Source organism: Myodes glareolus, chromosome 4 (genome assembly GCF_982192425.1).
Source record: "Myodes glareolus chromosome 4, mMyoGla1.1, whole genome shotgun sequence".
NCBI classification, from domain to species: Eukaryota; Metazoa; Chordata; class Mammalia; order Rodentia; family Cricetidae; genus Myodes; species Myodes glareolus.
Window position 1 is genome coordinate 9329171 of NC_142029.1, and position 25679 is coordinate 9354849.

Sequence of the window (25679 nt, forward strand, 5' to 3'; positions counted from 1 at the left end):
CCATTCCATGGGACCCAGCACCCTCTTCTGGTCTCCACATGCACTACTTATGGTACACAGACATGCAGGCAAGACACCCCCACACATGAAATACAAACAAATAGAAATTAATTTCCAAACAAAATTAGTAACTGATTCTGAGGTGGTAAAATAGATGGGATGGAGCGTGATGTGGATGTGTCAAGGTTAGGATATTTTACATAAGACACTAAAGCATCCGTGGATTCCAGTGTCTAGGAGAGTTTGGGATCTATCCCCAGGAATACTGAGAAAGAGCCGCATTGATTTGTCATGCTAGTTTACAGACACTCATGACCTAGTGCAGCAGCGATTAGCAGTTAAAAGAACACTAGACAAAGGCTGGTGGTGTCATTTAAGAGACGAGCATTTGCTGAGCACATGCAAGGCTCAGCATAGAACTGTGGAGATGGCTCAGCCAGTAAGAGCTTGCCACATGAGCACGAGGACCTGAGTTCAGAACCCTGGAACCCATGAAAAAGCTGAGCATGGCTTTTTCTCACACAACCCACATATCCCCAACACCTCCCACAGAGGCACTCTCACACATTTGTGCTGGCATGCCCATATAACATACACACACACACATGCACACACGAGTGCGCATCCACATGCACACGCACATATGAGCACACACACGGACACACATGCACACACATGCACATGAGTGTACACAGACACACATGCACACGCACACATGAATGCACGCACACACACACATACACATGCACACATGTGCGTGCATACACAAGTAAATAAGGACCAGCAGGATGCCTCCCCCGTAAAGGTGCCTACTGCCAAGTCTGACAGCATGAATCCAATCCACAGAACCCACACGATGGAAGGAGAAACAGACTCCCAGAGCTGTCATCTGACCTCCACACATGTGCCGTGCCATGTGCCCTTCTCTCTCACACACAAAATAAGTAAAATGCAATAAAAATGCTTTTGAAAATAAATTCAGTTCCACGGTGGCATGAGCCACATTTTAAGGACTCAGTAGCCACAGGTGGCCAGTGGTTCTCAACCTCCCTACTGCTGCAACCCTTTAATACAGTTCCTCACGTTGTGGTGACCCTAACCATAAAATCATTTTCATCACTACTTCATAACTGTAATTTTGCTACTGTTATGAACTATGATGTATATAGCTGTGTTTTCCAAAGGACTCGGGCAACCCCTATGAAAGGGTGACCCCCAGGTTGAGAACCACTGCTTTAGAAGGACAAATGTCTACCATGCCAGTGAATCTACTTACAGAATTTTAAAGTCTCCCAATCCTTTTCCACCGTGTGTTTCTCTGCCGAACCAGCAGCCTTATGGTGATGTCACTCTGTTCTACCTCAGAAACCCCACAGGCGAGCTAGCTGAGGGCACCTCGCTTGGGCTGCCGCCACGCCCAGATCAACAGTCTTAACTTCCTGCCTGCAAAGGGCTTACAGGGAATAAACAGCTGTGAAATTTAAAACCCAAACACAAATGGCGATCTTACAAATTCCCCTACCTGAGACAGAAGCTGGCAGGTAGCAGTTCGGGTCATGGAATCTAACCAAAAGGAAACAAGGGCCTAAAAATTCACACAGGACCTCTAGCACTTAGGACTGGCTCTGTGGTAACCCCAAGCCCGGGGAATACAGTGCTGGCCTTCTTCAGCCACAGCCCAAAGGAGCATTGCCCTCTGCCTTGTGCTAGGTGATGGATTCTTTCCAGTCCTGCCCACAAGACAGGCCTGTCTTCCGGAGTAAGCACCAGAAACTGAGGTTAAAAGCTGGACACGTGATTCTTTCAAAATCCACACTCGTGTTAACCGCTAAATCGCCTGGCTTCTCCCACAAATCCTGGAGCGAGGGGCCTGAAGGCTAAAGTGGGCGGGGCTGGGAGTGGGCAGGATGCAAAGCAGAGGACTGGAGGGACAGCAGAAGCTCCCCCCTGTCACGTGAGAAACAATCAGTGGCCTGTTGTGTCAGAGCCACGAGGATGCGACAGGGTAAGGTCAAGCTGGGCATGATGGCATCTGGAATCTCAGCACTCAGGATGTAGAGGAGGGAGGCTGAGGAGAGCAAGTTCATCCTCAGCTACCCTGGGCCATAGATGAGAGACTGGGAGGGAGGAGGGGGAGGGAGAAGAAGGGAGGAGGGAGAAGAGGAAGAGAGAATAGAAGGAAGAAGGGAGGAAGGAAGGAATGAAATGAAGGAAGGACAGATGGACAGACAGACAGATGGAAGGAGGAAGCACTAAGCCAGGGTCCACTCTGTTTGCAAAATCAGGACATCTAGAGCTGGAGCACGGAGCGCAGTGTCTGTTCTGAGTTTTTATTCTTCTAAGTACCATTATCTGCTCTATGCTGTGGAGAGATCGCAGCACACTGTTCTGTGGGTTCTGACAAATGTCAGCACTTTATATGTAGATTCGTGTCATTGATACGAGTGATACTGACATCTCCCTGCAGCCTCGAACTTTTCACCTTGCAGAACCACCTCCAGCCAGACACAGCGTAGAGCAACCCTGCCCCTGCCCCAGCCCCAGCCCCAGCCCCAGCCCCAGCCCCAGCCCCAGCCCCAGCCCCAGCCTTGAATGGAACTCTGGTCCCAGGGTCACGGGGCTAGAGATGCTGCAGAGAAAGCCAGCAGGTTCTCATCCTGGTCCCTGGTAAGGGTGTGACAGAGGTGTTAGTCCAAACCCAGTTCCGAGTGACCTTCGCAGGCCTGACTCTGGGCTGGATCCTAAGGTGAGCCAGACACTCCCCCCAGGGTTTGCAAGTCAGTAAACTGTTTTCTCAGCATGAGACCATGTTCTAGAAATTTCATTTGACCCCAAAGCAGATGCAGAAAGCAGCCTTAATGGACAAGGGAAGACTTGGCTGTGTTTCCAGCCACGCCACTCTAGGTGGCCAATCAAGTCATCTCATCCACGCATTGTGGTCCTTTTAGCCTTCCACCTGGAAATTCCCACCAGACCTTCCCAGTGCAAAGTGAGAAAGGGTGCAAGGAAGACACCAGCAGTCATGCAAAAACAGTTGTGATTTACAAGTCATTAGAAGCAAGAGGCACTTACTGTTCTCCAGGCCAGCAGGGACAGTATCGTGAATAAGGACACCAGGAAGGCTCGTTAGGAGCCCTTCGCTGACAACATTCTCCCTGGCCACATAGCAGACACGGTCACTGTCACCAAGGAGGACTACAGAACGCGTGCTCATCCGCAGCCCAGCCTCAGGGGGACAAAATCAAATAAATGTACCCCATCCTGCTACAAGAGGTGAGATCTCCAGATGCCATCTCCTGCCTCCTGCCTAGCCCAGGACTTCACACCGCAGGCAGAAGGAGGAATGTTCTGCAGAGGGCGACTCTGCATTTCTTAAAGATTGCCCTGCTGTACCAGAGCTGTTCAAGATGGCGCTGCTTCCTCTCCTTCTTCCTCTCCCTGTCTTCCTTCTCCCCTTCTCATCCACTGTCCTTTGACAACGGGTCTTTCTATGTAGCCCAGGCTGGTCTGGAACTTACTGTGTAGCCCAAACTGGCCTTAAATTTTTGACAATCGTCCTGCTCCAATTTTCCATCTAGATTTCCAGAAACATGAACAGACCAAGGAAAGCACTGGGGAGAAAATAAGCTCCGGTGGGGTGCGTGTGCGTGCGCATGCGTGTGCGTACATACACACATGTATGTGCTTACATGTGCACACATGGAGGCCAGAAGCAGATGCCAAGTACCTTACTCAAACACTCTGTACCTTATTTGAGGCAGCATCTCCCAGGCTAAACTGAAAGCTTATCATTTTACACAGACCGAACGCCCAGGGGACCCCTTCCCTGCAGCCCCCAGATTCTCCCTGCCCCTGACTTCCCAGGACTAGGATAACAGGCACTTGCTGCCACACTCAGCTTTTTGAGTGGGTGCTGAGGCGCTGACCTCGGGTCCCCATGCTTGTGCAACAATCACTTTGCCCACTGAGCCATCCGCACAGTCCCCTTGCTCTAGCGTTTTGCAGAAAAAGGAAACCTTAAACAAAAAGGCCCTGGCTCCTAATTCCACAGCAAGGAAACAGCAGGAATGGCCATTACAGCGCCAATCTCCAAGTCTCAGTCAGGACAGCTGGGCTCGAAGGGCGGGCACTTTCTCTGCTGTTTAATTTGCATTATTTGTGTATAGCTTTCCAGGCCCCGGTGATGAAGACATTCAGAAGGCTCCTCTGCCCTTTTATTCAAATGTAAATTGAACAAAGGATGTAAGAGAATAATCGCTGTGATTCATATTTTTTCATGCTACCTCAATGCCATAAAGCGCAAACGAGGTCGGCTCTGGCCTCTGCTTTAAAAACTGTCACATGCCCCTGCTCAGCTCTGTGCAGCTCTCCAATGCTTTGCTCAGTGAAAATCTCAAGGGGGGAATCTGTGAGAGAGCTCGACCTATCACCAATGACCCCAGTAAAACGCAGCGACAATGCTAACGATCAAAAAGTGCAATTAACACCCTTGGCTCCAGAGGCAGGCTCAGGATTTTAAGGTCGAAACGTAATCCAGGAGCTGGAGAGATGGCTCAGTGGTTAAGACCATGGGCTGCTCTTGTAAAGGACCCACGTTGGGCTCCCAGAGCCCACGCCTCAAAACTCACGACCGCCTGTATTTCTGGCTCCAGGGGACCTATCATCCTCACACAGAATGTAATGCTTCGTTTGAACCGGACATCTAATAGCTGTTTTTGTTTTATCATCCATAACTCAATGATTTCTTTCAAAAAGCTCAACTTTTATCATTAGGGATCACTTTTCAGAAATTCTATTTTTCTAGAGGCTGGAGAGCTAGCTCAGTGAGTGAACAGTCTACAGTGCGGTCATGAGGGCCGGGAGCTGAGGACCCCAACCTGTATAAAAAGCCAGATGTGATGGTGTACACTTGCAATTCCAGTCCCTGGGGCCTCACTATTTCCAGTTTGGGGAGAAACAAGAAAACCTGACCCCCTTCAAAACACACACACACACACACACACACACACACACACACACACCACTACTAACAATAAGACAAGCAAAAACCCAAGTGGACAGCACCTAAGGAAGGACATCCAAATTCTCTCTCTCTCCCTTCCCACCCCAACAGTAGTGAGAAATTACTATCTGTTTAATCTAACAAATTACACGAAACTTCATCAAAAACTAACAACATTAGGCCCTGAGTGGAGGTTTAAGGTCCAAACCGGAACCTCTGTAAATGTTGTCTACCTGCTCCTGAGCAGGGAGTGAGAAGATGGGGGCAAGCCGCAGGACTCTTAGGAGGGGACAGAGAGAGCCTGGCCTGAGGGTCTCGGTGTAGCCCCGTTGCTGTCGTACCTCCACCCAGAACAGCCACCATGCAAACCTCCCAGGCTTCCTGCTGCTAGATGGAGACACGGGAAACTCTGGAGCTTAACTTGAAGTTAAATCAAATTATGGAAGGCTGCAAGGAGACCTGGCGTTCAAGGCCACCATTCTCGGGACTGTCACGCAAAAATCAATTCAGAGGTGACTTGAACCCTCACAGTCATTGCATCTTTATGAACAAGCAAACACTGATTGCAGAGATCATACTGGTCTGCCCAACACAAACCTCCTGACTTGCATATGGAAACGATTACTAGGAGCAAAGAGAATGCCAGTTAGGGAAAGCATTTGTCATGCAAACCTGCCCACCTGACTTCCACCCCTGGAATCCATGTATCACTGAGAGAAAAGACCCCGTCCTGCCCCCAAGTTGTCCTCTGATCTCTACATGTGTGCCATGCACACATATAACACATACACACAATAATAATAAATTGGATTTTTAAACATGAAAAGAAGTTAAGGGGGGCATTTGAAGAGATGGCTGAGCAGTTAGGAGCACCAGCTCTTCCAGAGGACCTGGTTCAATTCCAAGCTCGACAGGGCAGCTCACAACTGTCTGTAACTCCAGTTGAGGGGACATAATGCCCTCTTACTCTGGCCTCCCTAGCAGCAGGCACACAATGGTACACGAACATATATGCAAATGAAACACAAATACACATAATAAAACAAAAAACTTTTTTATTTTGGGTGCATTGGTGTTCTGTCTGCACACAGGCCCGTGTGATGGTGTCAGGTCCTCTGGAAATGGATTTACAGACAGTTGTGAGCTGCCATGTGCTGAGCCATCTTGCTAGCACAATAAAATTTTTTTTTTAACAAATTAAAAGGAGTCTTAGAAAATATCAACCAGAATTATAGCAGACAAGCAGAAGTACAATAGACAACCCAGAGGGAAAGAGTATAAAAGAGTTAAAGACAAGGCCCACAGCTGTTGCTGCGTGAGGCTTAGGGTTCGATCCCCAGTACTACCAAATGATAAATATATATTAAAATGCAAAAAACCAAAGTCAAATGGCTAATAAATGTGTGAATGTAGGCTTAAAGATTCATTCATAATTATAAAAGTATAAATAAAAACCAAAATACTGATTCTCTCCCCAAAAGACAATAGCAAAAGTAAATTAGTTTTTAGAGGGGCCAGAACTTTTGTAAGTTGTTTGTAAGATGTTTTGTTTTGAGAGAGGGTCTCGATCTGTAACCCAGGCTGGCCTCAAATTCCCAGAAATCCTCCTTCCTCAGCCTCCCAGAAGCTTGAATTACCAGGCCCAGCTTTGATATTTGTTCTCTGGTGGCAAAGGGTGAAGGTTCTAAAGCCCTTTCCAGTGCTGGGGAGCCCCATTTCACCTCAGGACCACCCACTATTTATCAAATTCCTGTGCATCACTTGGGGTTCATCTACGCTCCACTGTTAGAAAGTGTCTTGTGGAAGGAAGCGTGTCGTGAAAGCACCAAGTCCGTGCAGAGCATGGCTTAAGTGAGGGAAAGACTGGACACCTCAGTTCTTCCTCTGGGACCTGGGTAAATCACTCGGAATTAAATACGGTGAGAGTCATGGCTCTGCCTCAGGAAGCTCATGACCATCAGAGGCTTTTCAGCTGTGCAGGTGATCATAGATGGCACAGGGTCACAGGAAGACAGCTAGCATCCACGGTTAAGTTAAAAGGCCGAGAAGGATAGGAAAGCTAGGCGTGGTGGTGCATGCCTTTAATATCGGCTCGTGGGAGGCAGAGGCAAATGGATCTCTGTGGTTCATAGGTTGGCCAACCTGATCTACATAGGGAGTTCCAGGCCACCCAGGGCAACATAGGAAGATCTTGTCAAAAATAAAAAAATGTAATTTTAGATTAAGAAGCCACACGACATTATCTAGAGGGTAAAAGGTTTTAAAAGGAATAAAGGTTAGCATTGAGTTTCCCGTTTAATCTCCCAGGAGAATCACACAGCAGCCTCTTCTAAGGGTGACATCAGAAAGAAGGGTCACAAGAGTGGGTTTTCACTCTTGAATCTCTACAAGTTCCATGCTAGAGTTGGTTAAAGTGGTAATAGCCCAAGCTAGCCTCAACTTCATGACGTAGTTGGGGATGGTGTTGGACTTCTGATCCTCCTGTCTCAATCTTTGTAGAGGTAGTGTGATAGGTATAAGCCACCATGCCGTTTACGCAGAGCTGGGATCCAATCAGGGCTTTATGGATGCTAGGCAAGCCCTGGATGAGCTGAGCCACAGCCCCAGGCTTTGTGAGAGTTAATCCTCCCTCCTAGGGCCAACTGCAGACAGAATGAACTATCAAAGACGGTTGTGGCTTTGTGACTAGGTTGATTCTGAAAACCTCGGAGGGAGGGGTGGCTCGGAGGAGCGGCAAGCAATGGACCCAGGAAAGGCAACTTTCAAAAGAGTTTCACTGTGTAAAAAAGAAAGTAATCAGAGAGCTGGTTTCTTCTGGAGCAAGTCCAGCCGAGCTGCCTGCCTTCCTCAAGGAGAGAAATTTATGGACAGGCCTTCCGAGCCACGGTCGACTCCTGTCACAGTGCGTGAACGTGAACGTACTGGTGAACAGAGGCCACTCGCATCTGTAAGAAAGAGGCTTTGGGCCCCATACTCCCCCCCACCTTGCAACTGTAAGAGGCTTGGATGTCCATGTCCCTCCAAGCCAGACGGTGGATTTGGGGTTCCAAAGCACTGGGAAGTTAGATTTGCAGATGAAGAGGGAGGAACTGCAATGTAGCTTAGTGGTAGAGTACTTGCCTAGCATGCAAGAAGTCCTGGGTTCAATCTCCAGCACTGTATAAACCAGGCTTGATAGTGTACAGCTGTCAGGAAGATGAGAAATTCAAGGTCAGCTTTAGGTACAATTTGAAGTCAACATGGCTAATTGAGACCTTGTATTAAAAAGGTGGACAGAGGGCTGGATAGATGGCTCAGAGGTTAGGAGCACAGCTGGTTCTTCCAGAGGTCCTGAGTTCAATTCCCAGCAACCACATGGTGGCTCACAACCATCTATAATGAGATCTGGTGCCCCTTCTGGCATGTAGGCACACATGCTGATAGAACACTGTACTCATAATAAATAAAAAGAGGTGGGGAGAAGGGAGACAGGATTGCTGAATCTTTGCTGAAGAAAGGTTAAGCTGATAAGCCTGGCTCTGAAGACCCATGGAGGGACCACAAGCCAAGGGCACAGGGGAAACCAAGCAGACAGTTTGTACAAGTCCCCTCAGGGTTCATTTCTCCACACTCCAGGCTTCTTTGCTGCACCCACCTGAGGCATGCTGTGGAAAATTAGCCTGGGCTGCACACCTGGAGGGGTGCACACCTGGGGGGGTGCAGACTTGTTCTGCTAACTGGCATTGTTGTGTGTTGGTGGGGGAGGGGTCTCAGACATCTTTAGAAAAGCCAGCAAGACAAGGAAACCCAAACGCCCCTGATGACAACAGAAGCAGGTATGCTGGGCATCATGCTGGCCTATGTTAGTCAAGGAAACTGTACTAACTGTCAACACACCCTGGCATCGCCCGAGAGAGCATCTCAGTTGATCAAAGGTCTTATCAGGTTGGACATCTGTGAGGGCGTATCTTGTCTTAGTTGGTGCAGGAGGGCCCAGTCTGCTGTGGGCAGCACCAACCCCTAGGCAGGCAGTGCCGGGCTGTAGAAGGAAGCTAACTGTACCCGAGCTTGTGAGAAAGTCGGCAAGCAGCTTTCCCCCATGGTTTCTACTTCAGGCTGCTGCCTTGAGTCCCTGCCCTGACTTCCCTCAATGATGGATGGTGGCCCGGAAGTATACCAAATCAACCCTTCCCTCCCCAAGTTGCTCTTGGTCAGTGTGTTTGTTCAGAGCACTGAAACCAGGACAGAAGCCCTTTGATGAAGCTCTCCCCACTGCACAAGTGGCAGATGGCACTGTTTATGCCAGGGACCCCAGACAAGTGTAACAACACTCAAGAATTCCCCAGCCCACTTAGTGTCCACAAACAGGGATAAGGCGGGGAGGCCAAACAGCAGCTTTATTAAGGTTGATTTACTGTTGGGTGCCAGCCCCTGAGAGGAACCCTGGAAACACGAGATCTCACGACAGTGAATTAGTGTTCTGCCCACTTAGCGAATCACATTCCTAGGCAGGCACGCACAAACAGGTTTGGCCTGAAAGTGCCCTGCTAATCTAATCTCCATAGATGGAGGGGAGAAAGACACCACGACCTCAACCCTCACCTGAGAACGTCTTAGAGAACCTTCCTCCACACCCACATGCTTGCTGGAGGAAAGAGGTAACTGATGCTTCATTCCTACAATTTCAGACATGGGATTATTTTGCTACCCCCCCCCCCATATGTCCTACAAAGATGATCAGGAACTCTGTAGCACTTTGCAGGGTCCACACTATATCAAATGGGATCCATCCCTTCTACTGTTATCAGGTAGCCCAGGCTGGCCTTGAACCCCTGATGCTCCTGTCTCCACCTCCCAAAGCTAGGGATCACAAGGACCACCACTCCAGGCTGTTCCACGGTACTGTATGCCCTGTGGACTGACTGCTCCTTCAAGGAATTCGGGCTCTCAATGATTTTTAAAGAAAAGGTGCTGTGAGGGCCGGGGGAATGGCCCAGTGGATAAAGAGCATGCAGCAAAATAAACTAAACACCTTCATAAATGGGCAGTCACGCAGCCACCGCAGTTCTAGCCTTTGGGTGATGGGAAGGGGGCGTCCCCAGAGCACACTGGCTGGCCAGACCCCAACCAGTGAGCTCTGAGTTCAGGTGAGACAGTCAGCCTCAAGGTAAAGTATGATCACGTAAGACCCCCTCTGCCCATCTATGGCCCCACACATATACATGCCTGCATATACACAAGCACTTACACATGTGCTGTGAGGTGGGGACGTGAGATTATATAACCTTTCTGCCAAAGCTTGTTCAGAACCGGCTGTAGCAACTTCCCTCCACTTCTGCAGGATGGGAAGAGAGTAGAGAGGTAATGCTAAAGAAGCCATCATCCTGGAATTTCAAAGATGGAGGTAAGTGGAATACTCCCTTCACACACTTCCATGGCAGCTTACGCTGCAACGCGTGAAGCTGGCCAACAAAGAACGGCACACCTTCCCCAAAGGAGTCATTCTCTCTGAATTACACCATGTACTTCTAACGTCAAACTGCAAGCTGCCCTTCCGACTGGGACACACACAACTGGAAAGCGGGTATCTGGAATCCAAACCACATTTTCCAAAATGAAGGGCATTCCTGCATGAACCTATTTTCAGGGTAGTAATACCTTTACAGTATGGGCTGAGACTTTTGGTGGAAGTTGGCTTTCTTCTTTCACCATGTGGGATTGACTCAGGCCATCAGGTTTGGTGGCAAATGCTCTCACCTGCTGAGCCATCTCCCTAGCCAAAGCTGGAATCTTCTCCCTCCCGACTCTGTGTGTGTATGTGCCCATATATATGGGGTGTGAATACATACATGTATAGGCAGAGGCCAGAGGCTAATCTTCATTGTTGTTTTTCAAGAGCCAGCCACCTGATTGAGGCATGGTCTCTCACTGGTCTAGAACTCTCCAAAGAGGCTAGGCTGGCCCACCAGTGAGGCCCAGGGATGCATCTGTCCCCCCCACACTCCTGCTTGCAGCTCTGGGGTAAAGTGCACCACGACAACCATGTTTTTTACATGGGTTCTGGGGACCAAACTCAGGTTCTCATGCTTCTGTGGAAACCAATTCACTGTCCAAGCTGACTCCTCAGCTGGGATTGGCTAACCCTAAAGTAACTATAGAAACCAAACACAGCGCCTCTCTCCATCTTTGGGGAGGAAAGCAGTTCTTCCAAGAGGATGAAGAGAAGCATAGCAGGGATTTGGGGCAGGAGGATGAGGCCCTCCATGGCCTTCAGGGTCCAACTGGGACTAGTTCCATTTCTGCCCAATGTTTAGAATTCCTTTTCTTTCAAGTGACTGGTTTCTGCCATCTTATCCATATCAGTAACAAGGCTATTAGTTAGGACTGTGAGAGTCAATAAAGAGGAAGAAACACAGAAGCCGGGATAGAGAGACTCAGTTGGTAACATGCTCATTTTGCAAGAGAACCTGAGTTTGAGCCCCCAAACCCATGTTAAAAGGTCAGGCATTCTGACACACACTTGTAATCCTAGTTCTGGAGAGGCAGAGATGGGTGGATCCCTGGGGCTCCCCGGCTGCCCAGCCTGGTCTACTAGGCGAGTTTAAAGCTGCCGAGAGACGCAGTCTCAAAGAGCAAGATGAATTGCAGAGGCTTGTCTTCTGACCGCAACACAGATAGGCTCAATCACATATGTGCAACAACACGCGGACACGCAAGACGATGGTGTGCAGCATGGGATAGTTAAGGCTGCATGCTGCAAGCTGTGCCTGGTGAGAAACTGAAGAAGGGGGCGGGGTAAGGGACTGGACTGAATGCTCATCAGAGAAGGGAGGAGGCACAGTGACAGAGTACCCCATGACCCCTGATGACACTCTCCTCACAGAGCCCACCCAGAACTCAGCCCTAGATGTACACTCCTTGCAGAGCAATATGTGCTCCTGAAGAGGTGGGGACAGGATAGGCAAGCAACACAGCAGGGTGTCCAAATTCTAGAGCCGTGGTCCTGCTGGATGGGTGAAATGGCTCAGCAGGAAAACGCACCTGCTGCCAAGACTGACAGCCCAAGTTCAAGCCCAGGGACCCGTGTGGTGGATGGGGAGAACTGAGTTCCACACGTTGTTCGTGAATCCCCACACGTGAGCACACACACAAAACCACTGGACACAACTAAAAGGAAGTGGTCGTTCTGGCACTGTTTGCACATGGCATGAACAACACCTGCTGGAACTCAGAATATTCCCCAGTTCGCCCTCAAAAAGGTTCACTCCCCTGCTCCACTCACACATCCTCTACTTCCTGCCTAGTTGCTCCAGGTACCTCAATGCCACAACCCCCCAAATCCATAATTATGATTTGGCACCCAGAGAACTCCTGCAATGCTACAGAACTCAATTCAAACTGAAAAGAAAAAAAAAAAAGATGCAGGCATTCATCAATTGAATCAGGCAAAGCCTACAGAACAGACAAAAAATACTTGGCTCCTTTCTTCCAGAATGTTCTTTCCCCAAGATCATAAATTGCTGAGTGCTGACTTTCCATCTTCGAAAAGCGAACGTCACGAGAGCTGGCATATAAATCACTCTGGGATACTTATTCACCATAGACAAATAAAAATGTGGGCTACTCTGCTGGCGTGGGGCTCCTCTCTGCCGGCACAATCTGATGGGTCTAGGCTAGCCAGGGGTAAGGAGAGAGAGAGAGCTATGGGATTGGGGGGTCATGTGGAGAGGGCTAGGGTAAGGGCGCCAAACAGAATGGTAAATGTTGCCTACCACATCGCTACAATCTCTTCAACGTTTCTCCTCTGGTTCACAGCTGCCCTTCAAGGCCACAGGAATGATGGGGAGGAGAGAGAGGAAGTGGAGAAAGGGGGCGCAGCATACACAACAGTGTGTTATTTAAAGCCCCTCTCATTCACGGCGTCAGGGCCTCTGGGAACTGTGGTCAGAGAGGAGAAACTGTGCCCCTTGATGCTGCTTTACCATAAGGCAGCGGCTCACAATGGACAAAAACTCAAGGTCACTGTGTCCCCAGCACTCTGATGGATGCTTACGTCACAAAGTCACTGTCGCAGGGGGTGGGAGCTCAGAAAGGTGACATGGTGAACACTCCCCAAAGATGACTGGGCCCAGCACCAAACTCCATGAAGTCCCCCAGGCACGTGCCACTGGCCAAGGTGTGATTTAGGACCGCAACAATACTCCAATCCTCTTGTAAAAGCAATGCCTGGCCAAGAGGGCAAACATCACCACCACAGACAGAAGGGGAGGAAGAAGTGAAAACGGAAAGGAAGAAGACCTTGAGGGTGCAGCATAAACGGCAGGAATCTCCCAAGCCATAGAAGAAAACACAGCCACGCCTGTAAGTAAGAGGTCTCACAGGCTGCCAGATGTCAATCAAATGAGTTCTTGAAGGGCTAGGGATGCTCCATTGGCATGGTGCTTGCCCAGTGCGCATGAGGCCTTGGGTTCAACCCAGTACATTTGTTCTCCAACCCTTGGGAGGTGGAAACAGAATCCTCAGGGTCATCCTTGACTGCATAGTGCAGTCTTTATTGATCCCCTAAAATGTGATGACTCTGAGAACCAAATATTCGTTCCTCAAAACTAATGTAACGCAGCTTGGTGGTGGTGGCACACGCCTTTAACCCCAGCACTCAGGAGGCAGAGGCAGGCGGATCTCCATGAGTCTGAGGCCAGCCTGGTCTAGAGAGTGAGTTTCAGGGCAGCCAAGGCTACACAGAGAAACCCTGTCTCAAACAAACAAAAAACAAAAATAAAAAAAAAACCTACAACAAAGACTAATCTAACACTGTCTTTCATTGTTTTTATTACATTATTCATGGTGGATTTGAAAAAAAAATTTCATTTTTCAGAACCTGGGATCAAACCCAGGGTCTCATCCATGCTTGACAAATGCTCTACCACCAAGTTATAACCTAGGTTACTTTATTTTAAGATATAATTGAACTAAGTTCTCAGGCTGGTCTTGAACTCATTCTATAGTCCAGGCTAACCTGATTCTCCTGTCTCTGCCTCCTGAGTAACTGAGATTATGGGCCTTGTGGTGGTTTGAGAGAAAATAGGCCACAAAGGGGGTGGCACTATTAAGTGTGGCCTTGTTGGAGTGGGTGTGGTCTTGTTGGAGGAAGTGCATCACTGCGGAGGCGGGCTTTGAGGTCTCCTATGTGCTCAAGCCACACCCAGTGAAACAGACCACTTCCTCTTGCCTACAAGTCAAGATGTAGGACACTCAACTACTCCTCCAGCACCATGTCTGCCTGCACACCACCGTGTCGCACCATGATGACAATGGACTAAACCTCTGAACTGTAAGCCACCCCAATTAAATGTGTTTCCTTTATAAGCATTGCTGAGTCATGGTGTCTCTTCACAGCAATAGAAACCCTAACTAAGTCAGGCCTATATCACCATGCTGGCTACTGGGGATATTTTTAAAGGTTCACTATATAGGCTTTGAACATGTAGCCAGAACCATAAAAATAAAGTTCACCAGATATTCCCCCACTTAGAGAATTGAATTGATAAACTGGGCATCTAATTGTAAACTGACCCATGCTGAAAGAGAGCATGCTGGGGCAGGAGGGGGTGGCAGAGCAGATTTTGAAATCCTAGAGAGAGAGAAACTAATGCCCCTCAGTGTTCAGAGTGCAGGGACTGTTGTGAAAGATGACAAGGAGATTGAGTGCCAGTGGCTGATGCAGGATTCCCCTCTGTATGCTGTGAGTACCATTGGTGAATAAAGAAACTGCCTTGGTCTGTTGGTAGGGCAGAAAGTAGGTAGGTGGGGAAAACTAAACTGAATTCTGGGAGAAAGGAGACAGAGTCAGGAAGAAGCCATGTAGCCCTGGGAGCTAGATGGAACTTTACCTGGTAAGCCACAGTCATGTGGCAGTACATAGATTACTAGAATTAAATTAATATGTAAGAGCTAGCCAATAAGAAACTAGAGCTAATGGGCCAAACAGTGATTTAATTAATACAGTATCTGTGTGGTTATTTCGGGTCTGAGCTGCTGGGCGGTAGGAAAATGACCTAGCAGCCCCTCCGACAACAAGTGGCCTTTTCCGTCTTCTCACAGGAAAGAACTAAACCAGCTGTGTCACAGACAGATAGGTGACAGACCTGCTGGCCTTTAGCTAACAGTGTTCCTTAAACTGTAAGGCTGGAGAGATGGCTCGGCACTGGCTGCTCTTCCAAAGGACCTGACTTCAGCTCCCAACACTCACATGGAGGCTACCTGTAATCCTAACTCCAAGAGTTGACCCCTGGCCTCTGGAAACACCTTAATGCTTGTGCATAACCTTGCCCCCAGACATACACACATGAAAAGAAAAATGTTCTAATCTGTATACAGCATCTGAAGTAGAAGAGTCACTTGGACCCTCCATGTCAATTCGCTGTAGTAGCTGTTGTGAGAAAAACTACCTCCAGTTGTCTGAGGCTCGAATATCCATCTTGTTTACTTTTGGGGTAATGACACTGTGGGGTTAAGTTCAAGGACCTAATGTTCCCAGGGAGCCTGCCTGTCTGCATTTCATGAGTACATTTTTGGAAAGATCTCCATCGTAATTTGCATAAGCACAGAAAATACCAAGTTTCTGAGGCTGCCAGGGAGAATGCCGACTCGCACTTCCAGGGGCTTAAGAGCGACATTTATAATTGTTCCTATGCGTCATTTTGTATGTCAGCCTTTTAGTCTGTGCTTCTGACTCTATCTTATTGCAGAGAGAGAGAGAGAGAGAGAGAGAGAGAGAGAGCGCATGAGCATGTGCACGCGTGTGCGTGTGTGTGTGTTTTAACATAAGGTTTCACTCTGGAGTCCAGACTGGTCTTTAAAGTGATCCTCCTGCCTCTGACTCAGCTTAGCTTAACACTGCTATAATTCCCATGTCTACTGAAACATTTTCGCGAGTATGTCTGCACATGTAAGACTATAAACACTTTAAAACAATTTTAAGCTTTAGTCATCTTACCCCCAACTCTGCTAAAGAAACAGGGTTGTTGAAGGCTCTTACCTTACCCACGCCTAGATGAAATGCGGGGATTAAAAGGACAGCTATTGAACCTGAGAAGTCACTTAATTTTTTTTATCAATTTAAACTAAAATCATTTTTTAAAAAATTGAAACAGAGTCTCTCTGGCTGGCCTAGAACTCGCCATGTAGACCAGGCTGGCCTCAAACTCACAGAGATCCACCTGCCTCTGCCTCCTAAGAGCTGGGCTTAAAGGCGTGCACCACCACACCCAACCCCAAATTTATCCTATATGTATGTGTGTGGGCCACAGGCATGCAATGTTGTTGTTCAGAGGTCAGGTGACAACTTGGTAGAATTGGTTCTCTTTCAACCACGGGAGGAGACCTGGGATTGAACTCGGGTCATCAGGTTTGCCCACTGATCCATTTCGCCAGCCCCAGATGGGACACTGTAAAACCCAGTGACACAATTTACAACAAAGCATGAACTAAGGCAGAGGAACCTAGATTTTCTTTGTCATAACTATAACAGGCTTATTGTTTCATAGACATGATAGATCTATACTTTCTTACCATATAAACTTCCATACCTTTAACTTTATAAAATCTATTAAAAATGAAATATTGAGCACACTGAATGTGCTTCACAGAACATTAAGATGTTCTGAACACACCATTAAGGAATATCTGATCTTCTCAAGGAAGTATTCTAGGGGGAAAATAAACATCTCAAGTGAAGCCTTCACAGTACCGTCAGCGTTTGCATCAAATAGTCCTCATTAAGGCATAAGATAAAAGTGAATTAAGTAAGAAAATTTTTTATTTGCTACATAAATTTTGGTAAGGATTTTCTTCTAAAACAGATTCTAAAAGGAAATTAAATTTTACACTTCCCCCTTGGTATTCGAGGGCAATAGAAAACAAGACATAAAAATACTTTATGCTAATCAAGATATGTGATTTTTAAATACATTTGGAAAACTAATAGAAAGAATCTTTTTATAATTGCTTTGTAACATTTCCGTGATATATGGAGGTTGCCAAGGATAAGTTTTCTAAGATATAAGAAACTCAACATGTAATTACGGAAATAAAGTCAAAATGCTTGAGAATGGCATTCATTAAAAAATCCTTTTATGAGATAGATGTGGTGGTGTGTCCCTTTAATCCGAGGATTCAGGAGACTGAGGCAGGTGGATCTCTTTGAGTTTGAGGTCAGCTTGGTCTACACAGTGAAGTTCAAGGAAGCCAGGGCTACAAAGAAAAACCCTGTGTCAAACAACAACAAAAACTCTCTGACAATGTGTGGTGGTGCACACCTTTAATACCAGCACTTGGGAAGCAGAGGCAGAATGAGCTCTGTGAGTCTGATACCAGTCTGGTCTACATAGAGCCATGTCATCCAGGGCTATACAGTAAGACCTTACTTTAAAAAAAATCCTTTTATTAGATTATTGCTATAATATTTATAGCAATAAATATTTAATTTATATTCTTCTAATTATAAACACTTAGAGCTTTATTTAATTCTTGTGTGTTGTGTGTGTGTGTTGTGTGTGTGTGTTGTGTGTGTGTGTGTTGTGTGTGTGTGTGTGTCTATGTGTGTGTGTCTATGTGTGTGCTTGTTTGTGCATGTGAGCACATTTGCCTCCAGAGGCCAGAAAGGGCATCGGATCCCCTGGAACTGGGGTTACAGTGGTTGTGAGTCACCAAGTGGGTTCTGGGGACAGAATGCAGGTCTCTGCAAGAGCAGTCAGCGCTCATAACCAGCCCTGACATAAGATTTTATCACTAAAGTTATTATACATATACAATCACGAATGGGTTTGTCAACGATCTCTACATTCCATTATTGTGCCATTTCCTCCTCGTGACGGGATAACAGAAGAAACCAGCCCTGAGCAGCAGGGTGAAGCAGCTGGGGCAGCTTTGGTGTGAGTGTATCTAGGGGAAAGTCAATGTCACTGGATCATACCAGGAAGAGAGAGAACGGATATTCTGCAGCAAAAGGGTCAATTAAAAAAAAATGATTCCCATCAAATTTTCAGAGAACTTTATGAAATGCTTTCTGCTTGGAAAGGATAAAATATAAATTCAAAAGATTAAAACTTAAAAAAGCCTGGTCCATTGTGCAGAGATAGCTTTGTGTAGCTTCTGACCTTTGCTCCAGAAATATACATACATTTCATCCATGTTGAGATAGGCTGCTTCTGCTACTGGAGAATAAAGTCATTACTCAACATTAGTTCATTGCTGATAGATAATATACATCTTACTATAAAATGTCATGTCTTGATGTCTAATTTTATACATAATGAAATTATTAAGGTTAAACAAGTACTGTTAACAAAAAGACAGAATTAAATTTAGAATGCTTTAATTGATTCAAGACTTGTTTATTTTTTGTGTGAGTGTGGTCTGTGTGGTGTGTATGGACCTGTTGTGTGGTATATGAATCTGTGTATGGTGTGTGATCCTGTGTATATAAGGGCCTCTGTATGGTATGTATGGATCTGTGTATGGTGTATGGGCCTGTTTGCGTAGTGTGTATAGGCCTGTGTGTGATGTGTATGAGCTTGTGTGTGATGTACGGGTCTGTGTGTGGTATGTTGGCCTGTGTATGGTATACAGGTCTGTGTGTATGGTGTATGGATCTGTGTGTGATATATTAGCCTATGTGTGATGTGTTGGCCTGTACGTGTTATTTATGGACCTATATATGGTGTACGGGCTTGTGTGTGGTGTGTATGGGCCTGTGTGTGGTATGTATATGGGTCTGTTTGTGGTATGTATAGGTCTTGGTGTGGTGTATGAGTTTGTGTGTGGTATGTGGGCCTGTTTGTGGTGCATATGGGTCTATGTGTGGTGTATGGGTCTGTGTATGGTAGACAGGTCTATGTGTGGTGTATGGGCCTGTATGTGGAAGGTGTCAAGTGTCCTCATGGCTCTCTACCTTATTCCTTTGAGGCACGGTCTATCTCTGAACCTATAGTTTATGGTTTTTTTTTTTCCAGCTGGACTGGCAGCCAGCAAGCTCCAGACACTTACTCCCTGATCTCCGCTCACCCCGGCACTGGGGTTAAAGGTGTGCTTGCCACAAAGATGCTGTGATTCGAACTTGGGTCCTCATTGTTTTTCAGCGACTGCCCTTAACCATCAAGCTATACCTCCAGACCCTGACTGACATTTTTAATTATTTATCAGTCTTTTGGGCATGTGTTAGTGTGGGCACACACGCTAACACCAGAAACTTCTATGGGTCACCTTTTTACCCTCTACCATAGGTTCTGAGCCTTACACTCAGGTCACCAGATTTTTACAGCAAGTGCTTGTATCACCTCACCAGCCCTGAGCTCAATTTTTAATGTTTCTAATATGTAGGTTAAAATATTCTTATAATATTAATATATATAATGCTACCTGCCCGCCTGTCATGGGTAGTATCTAACTGCTATGTAATGTGTCCGACAGAAGCAACATCATGGAAATGTCACTGGGAAATTGGTTCATTTTTTATGATTTTCAGATCTGTTTATAAACCAGATAATTCTACGCATTACAAAAGTCTCCATGCTGCCAAATGGACTTAGACAAAAAGCTAGAGACAAAAGCCCTAAGGTCTTCATGCCTCATGAAGTGCTTTTCACTGGTGTATGTAACATGAGGGCCGGCTTGTTGGGGTTTCCGTCCCGCCCGGTACCCCAACAGCCGGCAAATCCCAAAGAGAAATTACACACAGGACTCCATAAGGTTATAAACTGATTGGCCCATTGGGTCAGGCTTCTTATTAGTCCTTGTAACTTATATTAATCCATTATCATTATCTATGTTAGCCATAATGGCTCAGTACCTTTTCCAGCGGGGGCAGCTTACATGTTGCTTCTTCAGTGATCTGCGCAGGAGTGGCTGAGAGAGAGCTTCTGCTTCCAGAATACTCCAAGTCTCTTTGCTCCACCCCTACTTCCTGTCTGGCTTTCCCGCCTATACTGCCTGCCTGGCCAATCAGCGTTTTATTAAAATATGATTGACAGAATACAGATAATTCTCCCGCACCATTTCCCTCTCTTTTTTTTTTTTTAAACAAAGGAAAATACCCATAATCCATTTGTTGGGAATGTGGGCGTAGTATTTCAGGCTACTTCCTGCTGGTTAGGGGCGCTGATAGTCTTAAGGGGACCTAAAGAAAATTTAGAGTTATAATCAAGTCATGACTGGAGTATCCTGTGAGTCTCGATCATCTCAGGCAGCAGTCTTGGATCAGTTCTGGATGTAGACCTCTGTCATCTGGGCCATCTGTTCCTATCGGAGATTTTTCAGGTGGCCTCCCTTGGTCAAAGGTGATTATTCTTAACTCTGAATAAATCCAGAGACTCTCGTTTTCTGTGGAAACAAAAGCAAAATCTCTTCTCCAAAGTAACATACCTTTTGACTTCAATTTTGAAGCCAAGGTATTTTCAAAATACCTATCTTGGGTTAGTTCAGCAGCATTTATAAACAAAAGTCTTTTAGCAGCTGTTGCTCCTTCCTCAACAATCAAACAATTCAAAGAGAGCATAATAACATACAGTATCAAGATTCTCTTTGTATTTTCCATCTTTGTGTGGCTTTATTTTAACCTCTATTTCTTTTATTTTTACTTTTACTTTTTGAGACAGGATCTTTGTATATCTTTGTCCTGGAATAACACTGTAGACCAGGCTGTCTTTGAACTCACAGAGATCCTCCTGTCTCTGCCTCCCCAGTGCTGGGATTAAAGGTGTATGCTACCACACCTTGAACTCACAGAGATCTGTCTCTGCCTCCCAGGCATTGGGATTAAAGGCGTGTACTACCACACCTTGAGGTCGTCACAGGTCAATCTACCTCTACCCCTTGAAGTCACAGAGGTCAATATGCCTCTGCCTCCCAGGCATTGGGATTAAAGATGTGTACCACCACACCCAACTACTCTCTTTCTTTCCTTTTAACTTTAAGAACTTTAACTTTTAGCCTGCATATACACACTGTAAACCATTTAGAGGTTTTCTTCCTCTTTGAATCTCTCTTTATTGTATATTTTTCTTTTTCTGGCTATATGAGTCTAAAACCGTGGCTTTGACGGCCAGACTCATGGTAGAGGTACCACTGGAGCCTTTTACTGCCACAACTCTATGGCGTTTCAAGGTCCTTGCCAGCAAGCTGCAGCATTCTGCTCACAGACCACACTCAGTCGGACTGCCTGCCTGAAAGAGTCAGAGTTTGCCCTGGCAGGACAGCCAGCATTTTAAAACAGCGCAGCTTTTTTCCTGCTATGGCTGAAAACCGAAAAGCATGCGTTCAGCTTTTCCTCAACACAGTTTAAGTGTTTTGTGGCAGGACCTCTTAAAAGAGCTACAAAGTTTTGTAGCTAAAGCTGAGTCAGGAAGCCTCTCTTAGAGGAGAGCCTTGCTTGCCTCTAGCAAGCAGAGCAGAACCGAAAAATTGCTGCTACCAAGAAAACATACTTTACTCTATTCTTTCCCAAACTTTCTCAGGCTTTCTGTGGATTCAGTTATCCACACGTTGGCGCCATATGTAACATGAGGGCCAGCTTGTTGGGGTTTCTGTCCCGCCCAGTACCCCAACAAGCCAGCAAGTCCCAAGGAAAATCACACGGAGTCTACATCAGGTTATAAACTGATTGGCCCATTGGGTCAGGCTTCTTATTAGTCCTTGTAACTTATATTAATCCATTATCATTATCTATGTTAGCCATAATGGCTCAGTACCTTTTCCAGCGGGGGCAGCTTACATGTTGCTTCTTCAGTGATCTGCGCAGGAGTGGCTGAGAGAGAGCTTCTGCTTCCAGAATACTCCAAGTCTCTTTGCTCCACCCCTACTTCCTGTCTGGCTTTCCCGCCTATACTGCCTGCCTGGCCAATCAGCGTTTTATTAAAATATGATTGACAGAATACAGATAATTCTCCCGCACCAGGTGTAGAGTGCTAAAGTGAGAGTCGTGATTTGTCTGGATTTATAGACACAGATTTATATAAACCATTAGCCATTCAATTGGCAGAAGGCTATGAGATCACATGTTGCTCAGATATGAAGTATCAAAGAGCTTAATAACGGTTATTTAAAATATGGTGTCAGGATATTTAAACTCCAAAGGCCTGGTTTTGTTTGAACTTTCTGTTCTTTCTTCAAAACCTCAATTTTAAAAAAGTAAAAACAAATGATTCAAATAACTGCCCTGGCAGGGATGACAGCAGTCTAGAGACACGGGTGCCCTTCCTCGTGGGAGCAGATTACCTAGATAAGGGGTCTCAAGAACTGTAATTTCTCCCCATAGTCTTATACTGTGGGAAGGGCTAGCTGAAGCCTGGTGCCAGCCAGAGGCGAGACCTGCCATGAACAAGAGATTTCACATTTCTGACAAAACTCAGTAAGGCCACCTGTCAGGACAGACTAGAGAAGCCACCCATCATCCAGACAGACTAGAGAACAAAGGAGCCCCTCAGCCATGCTCTGCTAGTAACCCGGATAAAACCTAGTTCACTAAGTTGCCTGGATGGACTCACTTCCTCCACCTGTCTGTGCCCTGCCCGGGGTGCACAGACGTCTCCTTACCCCTACCTGGGGAAAAGCCAAGCCACAGACAGAAGGCAGGCCAAGGAGCCTCCACATCTGCCGGCCTGACCTGACAAGCTGCCCCGAGACAAAGGAGGCAGACTAAAATCTTCTGAGAACTAAATTTGAATTTCCGGTAGTCTTATAAAGCTGTAAATGTGTTCCACCCTCACTCATTACCCTGTGAGGGCACACTCCATCCTCACATTCAGTTCCGGCCCCAGCATCACTGGATTCCACCCTGGAGCCCAACGCACTCTCTCAGAGTGTGGATTAAACACACGCTGCACTTTGAGATTTGGTTCTGCTGGGAATTAAGCAAACTAAATTTGGAAACGCATGTGTGGGCTCCGAGGGTGCTTGCCACAAAGCCTGACGACCTGAGTTCAAATCCCCGGACCCGCAGTGGTAGGAGAGAACTGACTACGGCAAACTGTCTTCTGACTTCCACATGTGGCACGCAGCCCAGTCCCCCAAACACACACTAAATAAATAAACGTAAAAAAGAAAATGCATGTCTTTTCTGTACGCAGGTGGTTTGATGGTAAGCCAGAATCCAGTGGAGGAGATGGGATGTACTTCCGTATTCTGACTATGACTGTGGAAGACAGGATGAATGGCGGAAGCAATAAACAGGAGAAAATGCCTTCCTTGAGGTGACGCACAACAGCTATAGTTCTCAACAGAGCTCGTGTGTGTGTGTGTGTGTGTGTGTGTGTGTGTGTGTATTCCTACGTGTACACACAAGTGGACAGCAGAGATTGGGGTTGAGTGTCTTCCTCGACTGCTTTCCACCTTATCTTTTTGAGACAGTCTTTCACAGGACCTGGGGCACACCAACGCTAGTCGCTAGTGTGGCTGGCCAGCAAACCCCAGGGATCTTCATGTCCCTGCCTCCTCAGCACTGGAAAGACAGACGTACATCGCTATGTCCAGCTTTTACATGAGCGCTGGGGACCCAAATTCAGCTTGAGTGGCAAAACTTTGCCAACTGAACCATCTCCTCGGCCCTTTGAATTAGTTCTGAATAGGGACTACAATAGGGAATTACATTCTCTATGTCAACACAGGTAAGGAACCAGAGGGAACCAAAGGAGTGTCCAGCCTTGAGAAGTCCCCCTCTGTCCCTCCTGAAGTTGGTTTCTCCCGATTGTAGAGGAGGCGGCATTGGCCACATTTTGCTTTATCTGACAGGAGAGCTGTTGGGTGGATTTTGCTAGCTGCTCCAAGTATTAGAGAGAGAGAGAGAGAGAGAGAGAGAGAGAGAGAGAGAGAGAGAGAGAGAGAAGAAAGATGATGTTCTGAGAGGAAAACTGTCACCTAGGCAGTGGCCATTTGAATTTTGAGAATTGTCTGCCAGGGCTGTCACTGTGGAACAATGAGAGAATCTTTACCAGAGGACTTGAATTCTCCTGCTTCTGAAAACCGTCACGACACCCGCCCCTGGACATCTCGTTCCACCTTGAGGAATCGCTGGGCTTCACCTTACATTCCTCTCACCAAAGAACGGACGCAGCACCGACAGCAAGAAATAAATAGCCCACTCCCATGCAAATGGCCAAAGGGCTTCTTTTTCAGATTTTTTAAAATCTAAGCTTGGAAGTGAGTGATTTTTTTTTCTTTCTTTTTTTCCTTTTTGCTGGGGCAGGAGACACGGCTTAGCAAAAGTGCCTGCTGCTCCCGCAGAGGACACGAGTTTGGCTCCCAGCACCCATGTCATACAGCTCACAACTCTGGCTCCAGAGAATCTGAGACCCTCTTCTGGCCTCCTCAGGCACACACATGTAAGGGAGTATACTCACACACACATACACAACCTTTTTTTAATTTTTAAGAGAAATATTTATTTCATGTGGAGGTCGGAGTACTACCTGTGAGAGTTGGCTCTCTCCCTCCGCCTTGTGGGTCCTGGGACCAGCTCCGCTCATTAGGTTTGGTGGCAGACACCAACTCCCCAGCCCCCAGGAGCACAAACATTGAATAATATCTTCTGCCAGTGCTGCTGATGAGTAGCTAAAGCTGTCTACAACTTCGAGTAAAAACAACAGACCAGCCTCAACCTTTAAGAGGCAGAGGACACAGCTACCTGGCAAAGGGAGAAGAAACGTTATAGGGGACTCACACAAGAATGGATAACTCAGACTTCCCTAGCATATTTATTACTTACATAGGTTTCAGGGATTGAACTCAGGTTGCTAGTGTAACATAGGCGGTAACTTGATCTACTGAGCCATATTGATACCCCTGTATTTTTTTTTAGCTTGTTAATTAACATACTCATTGTTTCTTTGAGATGAGGTCTCATGTAGCCCAGGCTGGCCTGGAACTTGCCTTGTAGCCACCCAAGTTGACCTATCTCCACCACCCAAGTATCAGGTCCACAGGTACGCACCAGCACGGCCAGCTCATTTCGGTTCTTAAGAAAACCTCTGTAGTTATCCTCAAACTCAAACATCAACTGACCCAGTCTGCTGAGGGGACAGCAGTCACCAGCTTCAGAGGCAGCTCCCTCTGCTGCACGTCTGTCTCAGCCTGCACCCCGCAGAGCCACCAGCCAAAGTGCACCTCCCTACTCGATGCAAGCCCTGCTCAGGCCCCTTGAAGAAGTGGCTGAGGTATTTGTTAGCAGCCGGCTCCTGCCTCTGTCAGAGCTACGCCACCAAATCACCGCCAAAGGGTATCAGATGGAGACGCTCGCTCGGAGAGGAACATCAGTTAGGTTGTTCATCAGAGCTATCCAAACGCACGCATAGTGTGAGGTTACCACCGTTTTCGGGCTAAAATTAATTTGTTGGAGATTAAGAACGATTTCTAACAAATGGTGAAAACTGGCCTTAGCCTGACTCAAGATATCATCTTGAGAATGTGTGTATCAAATTATAGATCATTGTCACCCCTGGCAGAAAATAAAATTGGCAAGAGGAACCACAGTTAGCTCCCTTCCCGCGGCCACTTGGAGGTGGAGTTAGGGGAACAGGGCTGTGACAGGCAGGCAGACGGTAGAGTCCTTTGCAATCAGCTGGGACCCGGCAGGTGGCCAACATCTGCAGGGGTTCTTGTCCTGTGACAGAGCAGGGCAATGCCCCTGTGCAGCCTGAACTTGCTGCAC

The 25679-nt window shown here is 46.8% G+C and overlaps 1 protein-coding gene, 1 long non-coding RNA gene and 1 other non-coding gene across 5 annotated transcripts in view; 2 read left to right on the forward strand and 1 right to left on the reverse strand.

Annotated features, from left to right (window-relative positions):
• The window catches only part of Osbpl10 (oxysterol binding protein like 10), a 257610-nt gene that overhangs the window by 33710 nt on the left and 198221 nt on the right, over positions 1-25679 (reverse strand). The window lies entirely within an intron of this gene.
• On the forward strand, positions 8093-8164 carry Trnaa-agc (transfer RNA alanine (anticodon AGC)). The gene has a single exon. It is a non-coding gene; the product is annotated as a tRNA-Ala (tRNA).
• Positions 13087-24023, forward strand: LOC125393326 (uncharacterized). The gene is made up of 3 exons (XR_007229773.3): positions 13087-13342; positions 23104-23226; positions 23931-24023. It is a non-coding gene; the product is annotated as an uncharacterized LOC125393326 (long non-coding RNA).